The sequence below is a fragment of the Lissotriton helveticus genome, chromosome 5_1 (genome assembly GCF_964261635.1).
Source record: "Lissotriton helveticus chromosome 5_1, aLisHel1.1, whole genome shotgun sequence".
In the NCBI taxonomy this organism is placed as follows: Eukaryota; Metazoa; Chordata; class Amphibia; order Caudata; family Salamandridae; genus Lissotriton; species Lissotriton helveticus.
In genome coordinates this window covers 2,074,774,647-2,074,798,211 of record NC_136065.1, presented here as the reverse complement: position 1 = coordinate 2,074,798,211, position 23,565 = coordinate 2,074,774,647, and the positions used below count along the sequence as shown (strand labels likewise).

Below are 23,565 nucleotides of genomic sequence, written 5' to 3'. Positions count from 1 at the left end.
GCACAGCAACAAGGGCTTCCCCCAGGCAGGGGGAAGCAGAAACAACTTCTTCCCGGCCCCGCCCACAACCAGGCGGCGGGCCGGACATCTCCTTCCTGCCCAGACGAGCCCCGGACAGCGGGGGCGGGACTTCAGAGTCCTCGGGCTGGCAGCCAATCATGGCGCGGCCCGGGGACAGCATCCTCAGGAGGCTCGGCCGGCTGGACCAATCCCAGCGCGGCCGGGTGGGGATACCGGCGGCTATCTTTCTCCGGGGTCTGGGGCCGCGGCGGTGATCACGGGGCCATGCCGGGTGGGCACCGGCTTTGTGGCAATAATTAAAAGGAAGCGCTCCTAGCGCTAGGGGGCATAAAGCGGCCGATCAAGGCAGAAATGAGCAGGATGGCACCCGCGCCGCTCGGTCACCTCCCGGGGTGAAAGGATGCCGGGTGGGCACCGGCTGGGCACCCAAAGCGCTAGCAGCGCTAGCCACGAAGAAAAGGCGCTCCCAAGCGCCGCAGGACAAAATAAAGCGCTCTTAAGCGCTAGCCACGGGATCCCAGCGCTGAAGGGCAGAAATACAGCGCTTCCAGCGCTATAAGCAGGCTAAAGCGCTCCCAAGCGCTAGGAAGGAAAATACAGCAACAAAGTCCTTCAGTAGTCCAGCATCCTAGCAGTCCAGGGGCTGGGCAGGGCTCAGGGAGGCAAGCCTTCCCCTGAGCCCCAGCAGCAGCACGCCCCTGGCAAGATTCAAGTTGGGAACAAGAACATTTTCATGGGGTCACAGCCCCTCTTTTATACACCTTTTCCCTTTGTCTTTAGGTGCAGGGTGGGGGCAGAACCAGCCGCAGCTGGTTCTTGAGCACTCTTGATGGCCCAACCACCCATTCTATTCACTGGCAGGGCTTGGGTCATCAGTCACACCACAGGGGGGCGGAGCCAGCATTGTGTGGGGAAAACCCAGCCCATCCAGGACACAGGTACACTCCTCCCACACATCACTCATGCTAATCTCTCCATTCACCACCGGGGCAGACCCACACAGACTTCCTGGAGCCTGGCATCCCAGCCAGCTCCAGCCAATCACACGCCAGGCATATTTTACACTAATATGCCAACTCCTAGAAGTGGCGCTTCCGCACAAGACACATACACGCCGCACATACCGTTGCACAGCATTCACTCTCACGAGTTCGCACATACCAAACTTAAGCATGCACGCCTCACGCATCAGGAACTACCAGGGACACAGACATTCCCCATGCATTCCTATGGGAGGGCAGGCCAGTCTCACTCCACGCACTCAGGGAGCGCACGCACTTTACACTGCGCCACAGTGTCAAAGTGCGCAAAGACCAGAAATCGCTACACTTCAAGGCAAAAAGTTCAGGGGTGAACCTGCCACAAGGCCCAAGTCCAACAGTACTCAGTACTGGAGAGTACTGACGCATTTAAAGCACTGACTTCACTTTTATCGAGAATTTTTGGACTCTAAATGTAGTGATCGGACTATATTCAACTGTGTGCTTCGGTATAATCTATTGCAAAATGTGATGGAGTTCTGTTTGTTTTCTGGTACTTTGTGGCTTTTAGTAGGAAAAAGTCAGAATAAAATAGATTACTAGTTTGAGCTGGCTGTAAATCGGCTACAAAAACATAATCTGACATAAATACAATGGCCTCAAAATATAATTTACAGACATATCCTCCAATTAGGTGTAGGTGTTCTTTTGGTAACTCCAATAGGGTGCTCTTTTTGTAAACTACATGTAACACACAGTATTTAGATCAAAAGATATTCTGACTTTGATAAACTCATACTATTCCTCTGAACTTTCAGGCAGAGAAAATGACTATTCTATGTAATTATGATGCTAAATTGCTTTAATGGTAGGAAAAATAATATTGTAACCAATTTGAAGTCTAGCAATGAGCTACTTGGTTATTTCATAGCTGCAAGATATTTCTGTACTGGCCTCGATCAGTCACCTCCTGAGTCTCAGTTTCAAAATGTTGTGATGCCTTGGGTATATGTCATGTAATATGGGTGGAGGTTCTAGACGATGATGCAGTTTAGTTCGGGTGTGGCTCTGTATAGAAAGGTATAGGCATTTCTTTACTTCACTCCGCACTTTGACGTGTAAAGCAGATAGGGGCCAATTCACAGAACTAATCTGAGACAAAAATCCTAAACTTACTACTTTTGGTGTTCACAGAAGGCATTTAGTAGTAGTAAAGTTAGGATTTTGTATTGAGTTTGACTTAAGACAAACTTAAGACAAACGTAAGACAAACTTAGGACACATTTAGGCACAGACTTTAGACAGACTTAAGACAAAATTTTAACTTTACTACCACTAAATGCCTTCTGTGAATACCTAAAGTAGTACGTTTAGGATTTTGTCTCAGATTACTTCGCTGAATCGGGCCCAGTGTCATGGATTTTATCTTGAGCTAATATTATAATAGTCCAAGACAAATTAAGTGCTGTATAGATGACAGGAATGCTTCCTAACTTTTGTGACTGTGAATTCAATTTCTTGACTGAAGAAAAATATTATTTAGGATTTTGCTGTTCCGGTTGATCCAGACCAAGTTACGGAGCGAAATTAGTGCGGCAGTGAAAATCACGCCTGGTGACCTCCACGACTCCGGTGATAACAGCACTTGGTGGTGAGGCCAAGACCTCGAGGAATCTCCGGCATAAACAGCAATGCAGGGGAGAATGTTGAGATGTTGCTGGTTTGCCTAAGGCCACAGACTTGAAGGCACCATGTTATGCCTCTGGATTACTTTTTCAGAGGTGCATCATCCTACAAAAGGGGAATCCGTATGCCAGTAGTATGCATTTGAGCAGTATAAGTCAGCGAATTTCCGGGAGTCTTATTTTGTCAGGTGATATTTGGGATTATCATAGTGCCTTAATGTGCAGGAATGATGTCAACCATCTCCCCCTCAATGGGCTCAGAGAGTCCCAAGAGACTCCCAGGCCTATTGCACTCCCTGGGTCCTGGGAAGAAGAGACAGAAGTTACTACCAGCCCTGAGGTGTGGGAGCTCCACCACCATCCTTAAGCCCCACTAGTCCATTGGTGGGCACTTGCAGTGGTGGAGAAAAGGTACTACCATTTAATTGGTGCTCTACTCTATTATTGGTTGATGGAGAGTGATACCTTGCTGAAGGGATGCTAATAATTCTCTAAGCCAATGTTAAAATTCTGATAAAATTTCAGTGGCAGAATATCTAATTTCTCAAACTCTTTTTGCACAGTATGTTGTAGAGGTATAATTTCGCATTGGCTATTGTCCGCTGAGGATTATGGTGTTAGTACTATTGTGGACCATGAATGCTATATATGAAATTTCATAACTTTAAATGCCCAGTCGAACTGTAGATCAACCCTTCGTAGCTTATCTGCATGTGGAAAGCAGTGTGCTCGTTGTTTCAAATCTGTGGGTTGGAAGCTGAAGATTGCACTTGAAGATGTGTCTTTCTGGGTTTTGTTGCCTTGATGTTCGGTGGTGTAGCCTGACATAGCCATGTTTTCAACTGTTTTCTGAAGTGGATATGCTTCTGTATGCTTCTAATACTGGCTGGTAGTGAGTTCCAGAGCTTGGCTACTTGCACTGAGAAAGCAGTACCTCCTCTATATTTTTTCTGGTAAGATGATATAATAAGTGCTACAAACTAAAGCACATTATACTGTTTTGTTTGTATTGAATTTACCTTGTAGATATAGCTGTTCTTTTTCTTTGCAGAGTCTGTGGAACAAAGCAGAGTGCTCTTGACATTACCTTCTAGCTATAGGCACCCAGCAGAGCAACAGCAGGACTAGAGTCATGCATCACCGTGGGTGAAGGTAGAGAAAAAGCGTTGTGGCAGCATTTTGGATGAGTGTTATTTTGCGAATGATGAATGTTGGTGCTCCCAGGTATAGGTTTTGGGAATAGTCAAGCTTGGAGATTACTAGGGTGTATAAGATGTATTGCTGTTTATGTTGGTACAGTAGGTCTGGGAAGATCCAACATAGGCCCACATGCATCAAGCATTTTTGTAGTCGCAAACGGTGCGATTCCTTAAAATCGGCCGTTTGCGAATGCAAAAGTGCTTTTTGGGATGCATGAAGCAATTTTAGAATTCGTAACATTTTCCGAGTTCTAAAATTGCGGGTGCTTTTAAGAAGTCACAGATGTGCGATTTCTTAAAAGCAATGCATCATTACTTTTCAAAGTGTAAATTCGCAATTAGGGTGCCAAATTTACCGAGTGGTTGAACCACTCGGTAAATTTGGAAAAAGTGTTTCAAATGCTGAAAATGGTTTTTTTTCAACATTCATGTTTCACACACACACATGTCCTTAGGACATGTGTGTGTGAAACATGATGCGAAAAATACATTTCAGGGCCCCCCCCCCTGCACCCATGAAATTTTCAAAGTGCCACTCGCAATTTGCTAATGCCTTCCCATTGACTCCTATGGGCCTTTTGGCCCATAGGAATCAATGGGAATTGCGAAAATTAACTTAAGAATTCGGTATTCATTTGGGATTCGGTAAAAATTGCGATTTTTACCGATTCACAAATGAATACCGAAAATAATGATGCATAGCATTTTGCACTTCTTAATTTGCGATTCCTTATTTTTCGCAAATTAGGAAGTGCAAAATGTCACAATGATGCATGTGGGCCACTGTTTTTTCATTATGTGGAAGGCACTTTTTGTGGTAACAAGGATAGGTCTGAATCCATGTTTACCCCTAGGTTTCTGACTTCTCTTGATATTGTTGAACGGGCCTCAAATTCCTTAGGCCCTATGGTGGTAGGCCGGTACTTTTGCCATTGTCCACAGGTCATAATCTCTGTCTTTGCAGTATTGAGCTTTAGACGAATATTCAACATCCATTTGTTGATAGCACGAAAAGCACTCCTAACATTTTGCATTGTAGAGATCTTCCGGACTATCCATTTTTAAAATGTGAGAGCCATTAGCATAGTTGTAACATGTGAGGTAGAATGATTTAATCAGGTTTGGTAATGGCGGTTAGGTAGATATTGAATAATAGAGGGGTTATGATGGACCACTGAGGGATGCAACAGTGTTGTGTGTGAGGAATTGATGTGAAAGGTGATAGGTAAACTGCCATTTCTCTATCTGTGAAATCAGAAGTAATCTATTTTCACAGACTCTGAGATAGTGGACTCTTTGTAGTAGTAGTTGAGGGGGTGACCATATGCACCGGTCATTCTTAGGATCTTTGGTGCAGCACACCAGGATCAAACTGGGGGATGCAGGGAGACTCACTCCATCACTCTGGTTATCTCCTGTGATGTCACTCCTGGTTGGACGAATGACAGGCAATAATCACGCTTGAAATCTTTGGCACATTGAATGAGAGGATTAATGGCGACCCACTCCATCACTTGGGTTGGATCCTGCATCGTCCTCCAGCTAGACCTCTTTACTGGGTACTTCAATCTCTGAGGTGCATGAAAAAAATATTTTATTTTGTTTGATAGGCATGAACACATCACAGAAGCTTACTGCGCGTGCATGGCATGGGCAACTTTAAGCATTAGACTGACAGGCAGTTGGTGGCAATGCTTTCTTCTACCTCACCTCACCTCTCTTTCTCTAACTCTCACTTTTTAGATATCGCTACGTTTATATGCACTTTCCTTGCCATCTCAATGCCCTCTAATTTTTACAGTTCTGCCCTATCTCAATACAAATGTCACTTCCTAGCAGTCTCCACCTCTTGCTTGTGACCTCAAATATCTCTCAGCACTATCTGGGCCAACCTCTCCAACTCTATTCCTCTGCCCGCTTTCTCTCTATTTCCATATCACCTGATGTACCTCTCCCCATCTCTCTCTCAACCTCCTTTCTCTTTGCATCACCACTTTATCTCTTTCTCTCCAGTTCTCTATACCTCACCTCTCTCTACCTCTCTCTCAGGCTTCTCTCCATTTCTCTTCTTACAGCTCTACTTCTTACTCTCACTTACCTCATCTCCCTATACCCCATACCACTGTAATGTTCTTTTTACATCTCTGTCCTTCTCCAGTCATTTGCCTGCTTCTGTATCTCTTACTCATCAATGTCATGGATGACTGTCTAGTCAGAGAAAAAGAGCAGACAGGTAAATAGAATAGTGAGAAGGAAGGGAGATAGATATGACAGAGTGAGAAACTTAAGGTAGGGAGAAAAGTATCGTAAATAAAGAAAGGCGAATGTGAGAAACTGTGTTGTTGGTTGTGGGGCCCAGGGGCGGTACCGGTCTTAAGCAGCAGCCACAAACCTTGGCACGGTGAACCACAAAAACTCACTAAATTAACCTGTGCTTGGCACAAAAGCAGTCAGGCTTAACATAGAGGCAATGTGTAACATATTTATGCAACACTTCAAACAGTGATGAAGTGAGAGCAGAACAAAAGACAAATCTAATACCAATTTAGAAATATAGAGTAAAATGTAATAAAACATTTTGACACCAAAACAACAAAAATTCAATCACTAAAACCAGAGATATGCAATTTTAAAGAATTAAGGTAAGTATAGCACCTAGCAGCATGAAGTGCCACAAGCGGTTATCTGACCATGCAAGACTAGGTGAAAGTCAAAAGTTCAGGCTAACTTACCTTAATATAACCTTCTCAAGTTCAGCATGAAGAGTTCCATTTGCAGGGGAGAAGGATGTATAGATCAGGGCGATCAATCAATCAATCAATCAACAATTTGTATAGCGCGCTACTCACCCAGTAGGGTCTCAAGGCGCTGGGGGGAGGGGTTTGTTACTGGTCAAAAAGCCAGATCTTGAGTTGTTTCCTGAAGGAGAGGTGGTCCTGGGTCAGCCGTAGGTGGATGGGGAGGGAGTTCCATGTCTTGGCCGCCAGGTAGGAGAAGGATCTTCCTCCAGCGGTGGCTCTGCGAATGCGTGGTACGGCGGCGAGGGCGAGGCTGGCCGATCGTAGCTGGCGGGTAGGTGTGTAGAAATCGAGGCGGTTGTTGAGGTACTTCGGGCCCGTGTCGTGGAGAGCCTTGTGTGCGTGGGTGAGGAGTCTGAACGTGATCCTCTTGTTGACGGGGAGCCAGTGCAGGTCTCTCAGGTGGGTAGAGATGTGGCTGCGGCGAAGGATGTCCAGGATGAGTCTTGCGGAGTCGTTCTGTATGCGCTGGAGTCTTTTCTGTAGTTTGGCAGTGGTTCCCGTGTAGAGGGTGTTCCCGTAGTCCAGTCAGCTGGTGACAAGTGCCTGGGTGACTGTCTTCCTAGTTTTGGTGGGGATCCATCGGAAGATTTTACGGAGCATGCGCAGGGTGTTGAAGCACGATGACGATACGGCGTTGGCTTGTCTGGTCATCGAGAGGGAGGAGTCCAGGATGAAGCCCAGGTTTCGTGCGTGGTCCGTTGGCTTGGGGGTGGTGCCCAGGGCAGGGGGCCACCAGGAGTCATCCCAGGCGGAGGGCGATGATCCCAGGATGAGGACTTCCATCTTGTCTGAGTTCAATTTCAGGCGGCTGTTCTTCATCCACTCGGCGACGTCTTTCATCCCTTCGTGTAGGCTGGCTCTGGCGGTGGCGAGGTCGTTGGTGAGGGAGAGGATCAGCTGGGTGTCGTCGGCGTAAGAGATGATGTTAAGGTTGTGTTGGTGTGCGATGGCTGCGTGGGGGCTCATGTAGACGTTGAAGAGGGTGGGGCTGAGTGAGGATCCTTGTGGTACGCCGCAGATGATTTCGGTGGCCTCAGATCTGAACGGGGGAGGCGGACTCTCTGGGTTCTTCCGGCGAGGAACGAGATGATCCACTCCAGTGCCTTCTCTTGGATTCCAATGTTGCTGAGACGCTGTGCTAGGGTGCGGTGGCAGACAGTGTCGAATGCTGCAGAGAGGTCCAGGAGGATGAGGGCCGGTGTTTCCCCGTTGTCGAGCAGGGATCTGATGTCGTCGGTGGCTGCGATTAGGGCGGTCTCGGTGCTGTGGTTGGCTCGGAAGCCGGACTGCGAAGGGTCGAGGGATAGGTTTGTCTCGAGGAAGGCGGCGAGCTTTTTGTTGACGGTCTTCTCGATGACTTCGGCAGGAAAAGGGATGAGCGAGATGGGGCGGAAGTTCTTGAGGTCGGTGGGGTCTGCTGTTGGTTTCTTCAGGAGGGCGCTGACCTCGGCGTGCTTCCAGCTCTACGGGAAGTTGGCGGTGTTGAAGGAGATGTTGATGATGTCCCGGAGTTGGGGTGCGATTACGGAGTCGGCCTTGTTGAAGACGTGGTGGGGGCAGGGGTCGGTTGGTGATCCGGAGTGGATGGTGTTCATCGTGCGGGTGGTGTCTTCGGTGCTGACCGGGGCCCAGTTGCAGAGGGTGGTGGTGGGGGGTGTTGGTTCGGTGGTTGGGTGCGTGGTCTGTGCGCCAAAGCTTTTGTGTATGTCGGCGATCTTGCAGTGGAAGAAGGTGGCGAGTGAGTCGCAGAGGTCCTGCGAGGGTGCGATGTCGTTGTTTCTGGCGTTGGGGCTGGAGAACTCTTTGACGATGCTGAAGAGTTCCTTGCTGTTGTGGGTGTTGTTGTCCAGTCGTTCTTTGAATGTTGTCCTTTTGGTGGTGAGGATCAGCTGGTGGTGTTTGCGGGCGGCGTTCTTGATGGCAGTTATGTTTTCTGTGGTCTGGTCGTGGCGCCAGGCTTTTTCGAAGCAGTTTTTCTTGGATGTTTTGAGTTCGTCTGTGAACCAGGAGGCTTTCTTGCTGCCGGGTCTGCTGGGAGGGTTCTTCAGTGGTGCAAGGTCGTCGGCGCAGTTGGTGAGCCACTGTGTGAAGGTGCGGGCTGCTTCGTTGGGGTCCGTTGCGCTGGCGGGAGGGTTCTTGGTGAGGGAGGTGGTGAGCTGGTCGGCGGTGATCTTGCTCCAGCTCCTGTGGGGAACCTGTTGCGGGTGGTGGTGGGTCGTGGTTATTTTGAAGCTGAAGTGAACGCAGCTGTGATCCGTCCAATGAAGTCCGGTGGATTGGCTGAAAGAAATGTGCTTGCTGGAGGAGAAGACGGGGTCAAGCGTGTGGCCGGCGTAGTGGGTGGGGGTGTTCACCAGTTGCTTGAGTCCGAGGTTGGCGAGGTTATCCAGCAGGGCGGTGGTGTTGCCGTCCTTGTTGTTCTCCAGGTGAAAGTTGAGGTCCCCTAGGAGGATGAAGTCAGCGGAGGGGAGGGCGTGCGGGCTGATGAAGTCTGCGATGTCTTCGCTGAATTGTGTGTGTGGTCCCGGGGGTCTGTAGATGAGAGTGGCTCTGATGGTGGTCTTGGGGTCGGTGTGTATCTGGAAGTGGAGGTTCTCGGCTGCGGTGAAGGTGTCGTCGGAGTTGGTCGTGATGCGGATAGTGTTCCTGTGGACGATGGCGATGCCTCCTCCGGTTTGGTTGACGCGGTCCCTCCGGGTGATCTTGTATCCGTCCGGGATGGCTATGGCGATGTCGGGCGCTGGGGAGGCATTCATCCAGGTTTCCGTGAGGAAGGCGACATCTGGTGATGTTGTGTCGAGCAGGTTCCAGAGTTTGACGGCGTGTCAGGGGACGGAGCGGGTGTTGAGCAGGATGCACTAGAGGTGATTGTTGCTGGTGCCTTTTGGGTGCGGTGCAGGTCCGGTGGCAGTTGAACTTGCAGGCTTGGCAGGCGAAGGGTCCGTGGGTGCGTTTTGGGTTGGCGCGTTAGCAGGCGGGGTTCCGGCTGGCGTTGACTGCGTTGAGGGTGGCGTCGTCGTAAGTTTGTCGCGCTGGCTGGCCTTCTGGGGGGCCAGGGGTCCTGGCGCTGGGCGTGGGCCAGGCGCGGAAGGGCGCAGACGAGCTTGCCTTTGGTGCGCCTTCGGCGCACAATCGGCGCGACCGCTGCGCGTGAATGCTGCGCGTGAACGCTGCGTGCACGTGCGGACTCTGCCATAAATGGAGAGTGGGAGGGAGGAGGGAGGGAGGAGCGGCTGGGAGGCGGGAGTGGGGTTGCGAATAGGAGGGGTCGAGGGTACGGAACAAAGAAGGGGGGCTGGGCCGCGGGGGAGCAGCGGCAGGGAGCGGGGAAAAACAGCGGGAAACAGGCGGCAGAGACGCACAAAAAATCGGGCAAATACAGGGGCACAACAGTCAAACAGTAAACACAAAAATGGCACAAAAGCAGAGAAACACAACCAAGGGGCACCTAAGCCCAGGGGCAGCGGCGAACAGGTGTCAGCAGCAGGGGGAACCGGCGCACTCAGGAGGAGCCACGCGGCGGGTGGAGCGACCGGCTCTGACAAGGTCAGGTCAGGTCACGGCTCCTCGTCGCGTGTCCTCCGCCTAAGTAGCCAGTGGGAGGGAGGAGCAGCTGGGAGGCGGGAGCGGGGTGGCGAATAGGAGGGGTCGAGGGTACAGAACAAGGAGGGGGGCTGGGCCACGGGGGAGCAGCGGGAGGGAGCGGGGAATGGGGAAAAACAGCGGGAAACAGGCGGCAGAGAGGCACAAAAAATCGGGCAAATACAGGGGCACAACGGTCAAACAGTAAACACAAAAATGGCACAAAAGCAGAGAAATACAACCAAGGGGCACCTAAGCCCAGGGGGCAGCGGCGAACAGGCGTCAGCAGCAGGGGGAACCGGCGCACTCAGGAGGAGCCACGCGGTGGGTGGAGCGACCAGCTCTGACAAGGTCAGGTCAGGTCACAGCTCCTCGTCGCGTGTCCTCTGCCTAAGTAGCCAGTGGGAGGGAGGAGCAGCTGGGAGGCAGGAGGAGCCACGCGGCGGGTGGAGCGACCGGCTCTGACAAGGAGAGGGTCACGGATGGATGTTGCAGTAGCATGAAGATCCTGTCGGGCGTCAAGGACGGTTGTTGCTGGACATTAACATTGGCAGTCACTGTAGGATGTCAATGATGTAGCACAAAGTGCAGATTCTCGTGTTGCTGGTTGTCGCTGGTGGTCACTGTACCATGAAAAGTCAGGTTCATCGGACGCTTGTGTTGGTGGACGATGTGAGTGGCAAGATCTTGGCATGAACAGGCCAGGTCACGGTCATGAAGAGCCCAAACCCTCTGGATTTCTTCTTTTCTTCAAGGAAAAATTCAACTGGTGCCATGCCAAGGGTACAGGACCTGAGTGGCACCTCATGGAGGTCAGGAACTCACTCTAGTAGGGGCAAGCAGGGCTCAGGCAGGTCCAGTTGCAGGTCAGCTGGGTAGATGCCGGGAGGTCAGTTAGCTGACACTTGGAGTCTATTCTGCCTTGGAGGCTTCAAGCACCAAGGCAGCAGTATTTCCTTATTCTGTAGAATCCACAGGTGCAGGAGTGGACTGAAGAGTTGAGTCTGATGGTCCACTTCTTATACCTGTTGCCCACTTTGAAGTGGTAGAAGCTTCTAGAGTCCTCCTCTTTCACCGGTATCTGGGATTTCATTCTTCCCTACTCTGGTCCCAGCTTACCTGGGGCACAAAAGACTAGTGTTAAACCTTTTGTGAGTGTGACGTGCAAGTGATAGGAGACAGTACCTTACCCCTCATCCTGACAGAGATGGCCCATCCTGACAACACCTATTCCCCCTTTGTCATACTGTCTAGGAGTAATACACAAAGACCGACTGCCAGCTACACCTATTCATGTGACCCAGGACACAGGCTGTAGATGCCAAATGGTTGGAACAAGAAAATGTCAACTTTCTAAAGTGACATTTTTCAGAATTGTGACTTAAGATCCAACTTTACCATTAAAGAGGGCTTTAAATTACAATTCATTAGAGAACAAACTTGACTTCCCTACTCGCTCCCAATTGAAAGTTATCACTTATTAAATGTAATAAGGTAACCCAATGTTATCCCATGGGAGAGGTAGGCCTTGCAGTAGTGAAAACTAATTTAGGAGTTTTTCACTACCAAGGCATGTTAAAGTTAAAAGTACATGTGCAGCATTTTAAATATACTGCAATCTGCCCTGTGGGCTAATTAGGGCCTACCCTAGGGGTGACCTATATGTATTAAAAAGATAGTTTAGAATTGCACACAGATTCTGCAATGGCAGGCCTGAGACATAAGTGGGTGGCTTAATCAGTGCTGCACGTCTACTAGTTGCGTTTAATTTAAAGGCCAGGGGTACAAGAAGTACTTTACTAGGGACTTACAATTACATTAAATGTGCCAATTGGGTATAAGCCAATGTTACCATGTTTTAGGGGAAAAGCGTAAGCACTTTAGCACTGGTTAGCAGTGTTAAAGTGCGCAGAGTCATAAAAGCCAACAAAAACAGATTCAGAGATCAAGAAAAGTTTGGGGATGACCTTGCAGAGAGGGGCAAGTCCAACACAGATGTGCCGGCAATACAAGAGACGTAGAAGGAGAAAAATGAGAAGCAGTATGCAAGGCAGAGGAAGAGAATTAAGGAGGACATTGTCACACTTCATTCAACAGAGTTGTGAAATTACTCAGAGCAGGCTGGACTACAGCAACGCTCTCTACGCAGGAATCCTTGCCAAACATCTACAACGACTACAACGCATTCAAACCGCCTCCGCCCGACTGATCCTCAACATCCCTCACCGCAGCCACATCACCCCCCACGTGAGAGACATACACTGGCTCCCCGTCAACAAGAGGATCACCTTCAAGCTCCTCACCCATACACACAAAGCACTTTTACAACACCGGACCTGCCTATCTGAACAGCAGACTCAGCTTCTACACCCCCACCCACCAGCTCCGCTCCGCCAGCCTCGCCCTTGCCGTCGTCCCCCGCATCCAATGAACAACCTCCGGTGGCAGATCCTTCTCCTTCCTCGCCGCCAAGACCTGGAACACAGTCCCTACCCACCTGCGGCAGACACAAGACCTGCTCACCTTCAGAAGACTCCTCAAACCTGGATCTTCGAGCAGTAGCAGCACCGCCCACACTCCCAGCTCCTTGAGACCCTCACGGGTGGTAGCGCGCTCTACAAGTGTCTGATTGATTGATTGATTGAATGTTTTGATTTTTACTGTTGAAGCAAGAATACTACTTGTGAAGAGGATTTATTTACACATTTGCCTTGTGATGTGCCTTATTTCATTATTATGCAATAGCCTGCTAAGTCACCCTTACCGTATCTTACCTACGGTGGGAGGAAAAAACTGATTAGACACTGAATTGTACTTAATATATTGTTGTAAAATAAAAAAACCTAAATCCAAGCACAAACAGTAAGGGCTTATCGAGGCTTGTTCGAGGTTTTATTTTGCTTTTATTTGGTGCTGCAATTTGAACATACAGTTGTATTTTGTGTGTCATCATTTCTGAAAGTTTAAAATATAATTAAATATCATAAGGGATCAATTGAGATAAAATTCATTTTTATTTAAAACTAAAAAAAACACTACTGACAGGAATATTTATTTTACAGTAGAAACTGGAAAACATGGACCTGATAGAACCTACTTCCACTCCCGTTTTATAGCATGGATTAGATCATATGGCTTTGGCTCACTGTTCACCACATAATGCAGTGTGGTAGCCAACAGGTTCTCAGTTGCACACTGAGCTGTGCCTCAGGGCAAGCAGCGCATCCATGGTACTGTTCTCCTTCATTACTAGCACACAACTAGCTTGATGTCAGTTTGCAGTGTGCTTCATTTGCCGAATGTTGTTTTAAAACTGCCTCAACTCTCTTCTGTTTATTTTAAAAATTACACGTAGCTTTGTTTGTTTTTTAAACTAGCACCAAGTTCGATTGTGGGGAAAAGCCTCATACCTGTACCACCTCATTTCCGGTTGCTCCTTGGCCCTGGTCCGACGCGGCTCGTGCCGTTTGCTCAGAGTGCCCCTCTGGAGTCTGAAGCGCGGTTTGCGCTCTAGCGTCCTGGCACTTCACGCTATTTAGGGCAAGGCTATGTGCTGCCAAAGGCAAGCCCGTCTGCGCTCGTCAGCGCCTGGCCCGGGCCGTGGGCCAGAACCCCTGCCTTTCCAACTTCAGGACCCATTTCTTATTCCCGGGAAGATCTATAGGGGTGGAAGTCTGATCCTAAACCCCTGTGCTGCCCCAGGATTGACCCTCTGATGGAGGCCAGTAAGTGCTCAGATTGTGATTTTTGCTTTTCTTTTTCGCATCCATTGTCTTTGAATTTACACACACAGCAAGAGTCTAGTATACAGTTCAGGGCCATGTTACTTAACACCCGCTCCTTAATTAAACATAACTTGGAGATGGCTGAGTTGATCGATAGTCTTAAATTAGACTTAGTATTTGTTACAGAAACGTGGGCCAATGAATCCTCCGATCCGACTTAATATTAGCACTTCCCTCAAACTTTCACATTACCAGAGCAGACAGGATACATAAATGAGGGGGGGACTGGCAATTATTGCTAAAAATGATATCTCAGTGAAAGCTTCTTCACTGGGCACATCTTCAGACTGTGAACTGCTTGACTTTCAGTTCCTACTGAATCAAAATGATTCCCTGAACGGTCTTCTAATCTATCTCCCTCCTAAAGCTCAGCGCCCGCTGCTCGACATTCTTACCCCATTTTTGGAATCTAGTATAAACCTCGCAAGTTATACCATTTTAGGGGACTTTAACTACCATCTTGAGAGCTCTCTATGTACTAGTAATGGTGACATCGTTGAGGCATTGAATGGGCTGAGCTTGGAACAGTTGGTTAAAGAATGTACCCACAATGCGAGTCACACTCTAGATGGTATTTTTACGTCCAAGCCTATGATCAGTATTGATAAAATTCTTCCGGTGGGGTGGTCTGATCATGGAGCTACCATATTTACAATTAAAGCCTCTGTTCAATCACATATAGGACCTGTATCGTTTTAAACCTTTTTCCTATCGAAATTGGGACAAAATTGATCTTATCTCTTTTACATCTCTCTCCAAAAGAGCGCACCTAATTTGGGGTTAGATATTGATCCAGCGGTCCACAATCTTAGCGACTGGATCTCTCAGGCGGCCAATATAGCTGCGCCTCTCCTTACCTCATCGAAAAAAAGGAAAAAAACATCTGAACCTTGGTTCTCAGAGACTCTAAGGCTCCAGAAACAGCTGTGTCGAAGGACAGAAAAACAATGGAGATTGAATGATAATACGGAATCAAAAAAGAAATATGCACAGTCTTTGGCCTCTTACAAAAAGTTAATTAAGGAGGAAAAAGCAGATATTACTCGGATAAGATCGCAGCATCCAACAACTCGAGTAAAGAGCTCTTCAAGACGTTTAAAAAACTGCCCAAAATCCCCAAGAAAGGGATCCCAAGTGATAATGCAGATTTCTGCAATATTTTAGGCCAGGCTTTTGTTGATAAAGTGCAAGTAATTTATGACACTTTCGGCAACATACCCACTGAGCCTATTGTTAGCACTGTCCCCTCAATGGAAATTCTGAATTTTTCCTTCACCCCACCCAGCAGGGATCAAATCATTCAAACCATTAAAGTAATTAAATCAGAGGCTCCCTCTGACCCTTGTCCCCCCCAAATTTATCAACTATGCTCCGAAGAGCTTAGTACTCAGCTAACAGATGTGTTCAGGGGAATTATACAGCTTGAAAAGTTCTCAACGGCATGGAAAGGAGCATCGGTGCTTCCTCTGCTAAAAAAAAAACATTTGAACCCCGACTATGCCAACAATTATCGTCCAATCTCCAGAATTCCGTTCTGCTCAAAGGTCCTGGAGAAACTTCTTAATACCCAACTCTCCACCTTCATCTCCTCAAACAATTTGTTGGACCATTCTCAAAACGGATTCAGAGAAAGACATGGGACTGAATCGGCCCTAATCACTGCTAGTGAAGAGCTTAGGCAATCTCTTGACGGAGGCGGGAAGGCCGCCTTGATATTGTTAGACTTATCGCGGCCTTCGATACCGTCAACTACAATATCCTAATCTCGAGATTATCTGAACTGGGTGTTCACAGCCTGTCATTAAAGCTCCTTCTATCCTATCTTGCTGAACGATCTTTTAGGGTAGAAGTAGGAGGTACCAGCTCACAAATTTTTAATTTGCATTGTGGAGTGTCTCAGGGCTCCTCCTTGAGCCCTACGCTCTTCAATGTATAAGTGACCCCACTAGCTGCTTTGATCAGACAGTATGGTTTTTCTGTAACCAGCTATGCCGACGACACACAAATCGTGGTGTCCGTTACCAACAAGGAAAGCGAGGTGGCAGATAGCTTTAACGCCTGTATGGCACAGGTGAATAGCTGGATGCAAGCCAACTGTCTGAAATTAAATGGCAGCAAAACAGAGGTTTTACACCTGGGAACAAATCCTCTGCGATGGTTGCCAAAATGGTGGCCTACTGAGCTGGGTGAGTGTCCCCAACCGGTCTCCAAAGTCAGAAATCTCGGGGAGATTTTTGATGATCGGTTAACTTTTGATAGTCAGATCAATGCCCGTACGGCGAGGTTCTGGGCTATACTTAAGTTGATCAGAAAGATCCGAGCTTTTATTCCTCCTGAGACCTTGAAAACAGTGGTAATTGCCCTTGCAATATCCAGGTTGGATTATGGCAATGCCCTGTATCTTGGGATTCAAAATCAACGTCTGCAGAATGCGGCGGCCAGATTAATACTGAACATTCCTAGGCATGAATCAGTGGTCCAGCGACTGGTGGCGCTCCATTGGCTATCTGTCCGGAAAAGAATAGTTTTCAAGGCACTCTGCATCACATTTAATGAACTTCATGGCAGAGGTCCCCTCTATCTGACCTCCAGAATAAAATACTATGCTCCTTCTAGGAATCTTGGATCGGTCCATCAGAAGCTGCTGCAAGCACCCAGATTCAAACAAGTTCATTGGAGTGGCAGGTGTTTCTTGGTAAGAGTGACCAAACTCTGGAACAGCCTACCCATTAAGATCAAAAACAGTCCAAACCTCATCATGTTCAGGAAATCTTTAAAAACCTGGTTCTTTCAAACAGACATCTAATGCACCTGCATCTGCTCTGACGTCGATTTTTAGTGTCAGCGCCAAGACGCCTCCGGGCATTCATTGCGCTTTATACGTTTTAAAATCAAATCAAATAAAATTCATTGGGAGAAGGACCGAGCTTTGCTTTCTGAAAGCTCAGGTATCAAGATTGTGGCAACAAAGATCAAAGTGCATATGAATGCCGCCAGATCATATAGATGCTTCCAGCATCAATGTCCTCCAATAATTGACTTCACCCAACACTCTTCTTAAGCTTACATTAGTATTATCTGAAAAGCATACCTGTAGGAGCTATATCTCTTCATACAGAGGAACCAACAGCTATATCATGAGCAAACTCAATGCCATACATTCAAAGAGGTCCCCTTGCTGGTTCTGGTGGCATTGTGATGCTTTTAGTGCAAACATTAGTTCAGAAATGTGAGGAGGCAACCTCTGCTCCCTGTTTTCGGCTATGTGCTGCAGATGGTGTAATTCCAGCAAGAACAGGTGAATGGACACATTTTGAACCTGCTAAATAGCCCCAGGATCACAAAGTTTAACATTAACCACAGCCAGCATCATGTTGACACTTGGCAACATCACCTGTGCAAAACAGTGACTGCATTTAAAGGAGACATATTGAGGTGCTTTGGTTCTCCCCCCAGATGGATAATGGGCAAACTGCACAAAATAAAATGGTAAAGTGCACAGAATGTGAAGGTAAATTCACAAATCACCGATAGTGACACAGTCCGCTTTAAATAAAGAAAGGTACACCCACATGCATCTTTAAAAAGAATCACTGCTTAGAGGTAAGGGTGGGCGTCAACTTCCATTCCGCTTGCGTAATTTGTGATATTTTAACATTTTCGCATTCCGTGGAGACTGCGGAAATGTCGAAATTTCCACGATCCGTGGCGTAGCGGACATTTTTTTCATGTTCACGCTTTGAAATTGCGCTTCCGCGCGCGCACTCTTCTTACCGGGATCCCTGCATTCGTTGAGGAGTTTTCCTATCCGTTCGCGTGCTCCTCTAGATGTTGGTAGCCGGTCGGCCTATCCCGCGAGAGTTCACAATCGCGATCACATCATTCGCCTCGCCATCAGACACCGCAAGAGTCTGGGATCGCGAACACATAATTCTCCGCCGCGACTGAAAAACAAGATGGCCGAGCCTATTAGCAACCACATGGGCAAGTTGGCGACACATTTCCAACGTGGTCACCCAAAACACATTGCGAACAGGCGGGGCATGCAATTCCACATCTTTGCGATATTTCCACGTGTTTGCGGAGATTTTTGGCGCTTTCGCTGAGATTTGCGTAACACGATTACGCAAATCCCGCCCACCCCTACTTAGAGGTACTTGACCTGTCTTTCATATAAACACAAAATCCCACAGACATAGCCCACAACAAACAATGTTAAATAAATATCATTCTGTTGTAAACTGCACACTGAAGTCCCTAAAGCTAATTGATGGATATCCATTTCTCAGCAGGCTTCTCCCCTATGAGCAGGAAGAGCATGGATATGCCCTGAGCAAACAATAAAAATACAATAATTATCCCAGTCCTTTCTCTGTATCCCAAAGCAAAGAACAGGAACGAGTGCCACTGGCTTGCAATAACTCATTATATCCTACTATATAAATCTCATGACCTAAGCAGAAAAGTTCAATTCAGCAAATTGTTGCCATTTGTCCGAAGACAGAGCAGCAAGAAGGTGTGTTAAATGCTCATCCTTAACCTCATATCTGCCACAATCAAATATTGATGAGGTGTAAACATATCTCCATTCATGCACATCCTCAACATAGGGTGGCACGGGATTTCTCTCAAATAGGAATTTGAGTAGTAAGAAATTAGTCAGGCAGGAAGTTGAGAGAAATATTGAAAGTTGCTTAAAAGAGCACATTCTGTGAAAGGGTACAAAGAAGGGAGCTAGGAGCAGGAAAGAACATAGGAAAAATTGACAATATGACTGATCAAGGGAAGGAAGGAAATGAAAGAACATTTTGTTGTAAGATTTGGAAAACACCATCCATGATTAATAGAATAAACACTGATAACCACTGATTCGTACAATTTTTTAAACACTGAAAAAACTTCACTGGAATTTACAGCAAATAGGAACTGTCCCAGGAATATCAAAAAATGGTTAATAACTTCTAAGTTGTTCCAAACAGAGGGTCCCAAAATATGCCTTGCCCAGAACCCAAAAATCCTGTCAGTGAATTTCAAACCCCAACTTTCACCCAAGGTAGAATCCCTTGTATTCACCCTGGACCCAAGCCATACTATGAAGGAACACAATGCCAAAAATACAAAGACGGTTTGATACCAGTTCTCTTTCAAAGAAAGTGAAAATTTTCCTCCTAAAAAGCGACTTCTGAAGTGCTGTTCAAGTCATTGTACTCTTACATTTGGATGGTGGTAACACCCTGCACTGGGGCATTCCAGAATCTACACTGCCCCTCCCCCAGTAATGGCATCCTCTATGTTGCAATACATCTCATCCTGAGCCTGGAGAAATGTGATCCCTTTACCCCCATCCTGATGGAAGTCCATTGGCTTCCCGCACCATCTTCAAGGCAATCCCCATTGCTTACAAAGCCATCACAACCAGCACCCAAGCCAATGTGGCAGACTAGCTCCTTGGCACACACACACAACTAGGACACTATCAGACTGGAGATAAAGAAGTGCATATAAGAAAAAAATAAGAAGGCAGGCATTTTCCACCTATGCAGCTAGTCTCTGAAAGAATATCCTCGTATCCATCAGGAATACTCTAAAACTGATCCAATTTAGAAAAAAACTGAAGACTCACCTCTTTAGAGAACGCTTTGTTACAAGGCAATACAAGTCCACTTCTGCTCCCAGAATCAAGCTACCTCCCCTAATCACTTGTTGTGGTTATACTTATCTTTGACCATGTACAACACTTCATTTTCTTTTAGCTAGGTTTGCGCTATGAGAAGTAACACATACGTACATACAGATTCAGGAGCTACATGGGATCTGTACTGGAATAGAAGCAGATCTCCAGATAATGCTTTGAGCTTGCACGTCTCAATTTGCCTGAATGTTCCCTGAAAAAGTTGCAACCTGACCAGTATTTTAAAGACTTGTTGGGTATTTCAAGGACAGAGGAAAAAAACAGGAAAATCATCAATGTTAGTCCTTTTTCCCTTTAAGTATTCTAACGTAAAACAATAAATGCAAGATAACAAGATATTCAAAGTAATGGAGAGGTATCTGGACTATTCCAAAATGATTTTAAAACACCTAGAGGCAGAATTGTGGTGCTGAAAAGAGAAAACTTAGTATTTCACCCAAACTGTCAATCAATCAAAGAGTTCTTGTAAAGTGTGACATGTCACCCTGGAGGGGTCTCCAGGCAATAGGTCCTAACACCTTGGTCGAAGACCCATGTTTTGAGTTTCTTCCTGAAATTATCAAGTGAAGGACAGTTGTCTTCTGTGAAAGACAGGAAGAGCTGTCTGTCGTCGGCGTATTAGCTGATGTTAAGTCTGTGGGAGCAGGCGATGTCTGCTAGAGGCATCTTGTAGGTGTTGAAGAGGGTGTGTAGTGTTTTATCTAGGAAACCTGAATCGATATTCCTATTTTATGCCCTTGTCCGGCTACAATCAATAATATCCATACAACGGCATAATAATCATATCCATAATTCAGTCGTAGCACATGCTGTCACATTAAGCAAGGCTACTTCTCCGGCCCCCTAGTAAGCAAACCGAGTTCTCTAAACAAAACCAAGCCTCCAGCAACCTGGGAAATCCCCATTGCTTTTGGTTTGATTTCGTCCTAGAACTCCTGTAAAGCACTGTAAGAACGGCCAGTTCTTAGTGACATCTTTATTGACGTCTTATGTCCAACCTTACGTCAAACCCAGGCACCTTTCAGGTATAAATATACCAACATTGCCTTAAGCAAACACACGGTGGTGATTCTGGAGCAGAACAGCTATCTACTTGCCCGAGAGCCCAGCTGATGCGAGAGCCCACGGAAGCTGCCCCTCCTCCTTGACGCACTGAGAGAGACGCTGTCTTTTCTCCTGCCAAGAAATCCAGCTCCGGTGTTTCTAGATACCTTCGCTGGTTACCGGGATATCGAGTCCTGAGAAAGAGATACAAGACCTCCTGCTTTCTAATACCCAGGTATGGAACTGACTAAACCCTTCCAGAGAGTTCTTGAGTCAGATTCTTGGCAAAACAAACTTAACTTAAACTGCTACTTACTTACTCCTTCCCACGTATTAGGCTTAGGTCAGGTACACCGAGGTAGGCGTATTTAGAAGCACCAGTTGAGTACGATTAGTCAATGTATATATGTATGTATATATTTTATCTATTTTAAAGTATCATATGGCTAAGAAACCATATCAATGCTTTTACAGTATTACTTTATAATCCTCCTTTTACTGTACGCACTTTACTTTACCATGAGCATTACAATCGTGGCAATTCATTTCTCTTGTATGAGGAAGAAGACTGCTCAATAAATAACACCTTTTATTGAAAACGCCCCTCTCTCTTTTCTCTGCATTCTGGTGAAACTAAGTACGCACATTTGACTGAGTGAAATAGCTGTCTATTGTTTTCACACGACTCTAGAGATACACTCTTATTCAGGGAGAGCAAAGTTGTCATGTTTTATGGTTGTCAGAAGCTAATCCCTTCTTGTCTATCCAGGGAGGTTAAACTCCTCCTCCTTTATTCGAGAAAGTTTCTAGTGACCTCTGAGCTAGCTGGCAAACCTTAAGTCTAATATAGTCAGTAGAGACCTAGATAACCTCAGTCCTACGTCTACACTGCTGAATATATTATGCCAATGCGCAGAGCCTATTGGGAATATAGGAACTACACTACAGGTGACCCTGATGTTCTTGGGTTTAAACAAGAAATAAGGCAGGTGGATCCTCTGTATGTGGCCGATGAGGAAGGAGGCGATCCATTTGCGAGAATTGCTTGGATGCCTAGGTGGTGGAGTCTGGTGATGAGTGTGTAATGGGAGACAGTGTTGAAGGCTGCCAAGAGGTAGAGGAGGATGAGGGCTCCTCTTTTTCCTTGGTCGAGGAGGGCGTCTGATGTCGTCCGTGGCTGGGATCAGGGCTGTCTCTGTCCTGTGGTTGTCCCAGAAGCCTGATTGGGAGGCATTGAGGAGATTTTCTCTTCAAAGTAGTCGATGAGCTGGTGGTTGATGGCTTTCTCCAAGATTTTGTCTGGGAAGGGGAGTAATGAGATGAGTCGATAATTCTTGAGTACGCTGAGGTCGGCAGAGGGCTTTTTCAGGAGAGGCTTGACCTCTGCGTGCTTCCACGCGGCGGGATGGTGGCCCTCCTGATGGACATGTTGAGGATCTTTGTGAGGTGGTTGTTGATTTCCTCTCTCCTCAGGTTGTAGATGTGGTCTTCGGCGGGGTCCGTGGGTGCACTGGAGTGGATAGAGTTCATGATGGTGGTTGTGCCTTTGGTCGAGAGTAGTTTCCAGTCAGAAAGTTGGTGATTATGGATGGTGTCGGTGAACCCAAGGAGGAGTCTGAAGTTGGTGGGTTAGATGTCGAAGTTGCTGTAGATGTCTGTGAATTTCTGGTGGAAGTAGTCCACTAGGGTGTTGCATAGAGCTTGCTCACAATGGAAAAGAGCTCTTTGCCTTGGTAGACGCTAGCCTCAATGTGGTTGACGATGGCGTTCTTCTTGGTCTCCCTGGGGTGGTGGTGGTGGTAATTAGCGAGGGTGGATCTGAATGAACCTAGGTCGAAACTGTATTTAGGTATCATCTCTTGGTTCTCCCTGATCTCTTGGTCAATAACTTTATCTAAGAAAGGTGGCTGCCCTTTTCTCTGCTGGTGAGCCCTGGAGTTTGATTCACTAAAATGCTGCAGGTAGCAGAAGTGACATAAGACACCCTTTCTCTGCTGATGTCAGCACACTGTTGACCCAATAGCCCACATGTAGGCCCTCAGTATCTCCCTGTTTTCAGGTGAAGAGCTAGAGCAAGATTATACATGTTAGAAATCTAGAAACTATGCATGGTTCTTAGAGCCCTGTTAACTTTCACATTCTGTTCCTGCCACAGCCTTTCTGACCTCTGAGATCAGGGTTAGCAAGGACAGTTCCAAAGGTATTGATTGGTAAGCCAGTGGTAGGGCTCCGTTTAGCTCCTGATGAAAGTGTGAGTGGGTGTGTGTGTAATGTATGTGTGTGTGTGCGTGTCTGTGTCCATACTCCACATTCATGCTACAAAACCTTGAGTTGGATGATAACAGTGCATATTGATTTTGATCTTCTCCCATTACAGAACGTACAATACATGCAGAGATGGAACGTTCTGCTGGCTCTTTGGATCTGTACAGGTAAGAGAGAGAGACATGCCTCCTAAACCAGTAACATTACAAAAAGCAGCATATTAGGGTCAGGGACAGGCTGTTTCATGAATAACAGCTTGGGAGCAAACTGACTAGGTCAATTGCAAGAATACAGCCAATGCCTGGCGCCCTACTGTGTTCAGCTGCACTTGCTTGAAGTGATCTGACAATGCTGCCTGCAGGCCATGCATTAACTCTGAGCAATTATATTTATGAATGTAGACAGTGTAAAGGAATAAAAGCAAGGGAATTAGGTGCCAGTCCACGTGTTCATGATACAATCCCAGACACACTCTCGCTAAAAATCAGCTGAAACAGTGTCATAAAAGGAA

The 23,565-nt window shown here is 47.0% G+C and overlaps 1 long non-coding RNA gene across 1 annotated transcript in view; it reads left to right on the top strand.

The window, feature by feature from the left end:
* Positions 1-23,193, top strand: part of LOC144756313 (uncharacterized) — a 34,974-nt gene extending 11,781 nt beyond the window's left edge. The window contains exons 2-4 of the long non-coding RNA XR_013595122.1: positions 2,545-2,652; positions 3,738-3,838; positions 23,167-23,193. This is a non-coding gene — a long non-coding RNA (uncharacterized LOC144756313). The remainder of the gene's footprint in view (positions 1-2,544; positions 2,653-3,737; positions 3,839-23,166) is intronic.
* The last annotated feature ends 372 nt before the right edge of the window (positions 23,194-23,565 follow it).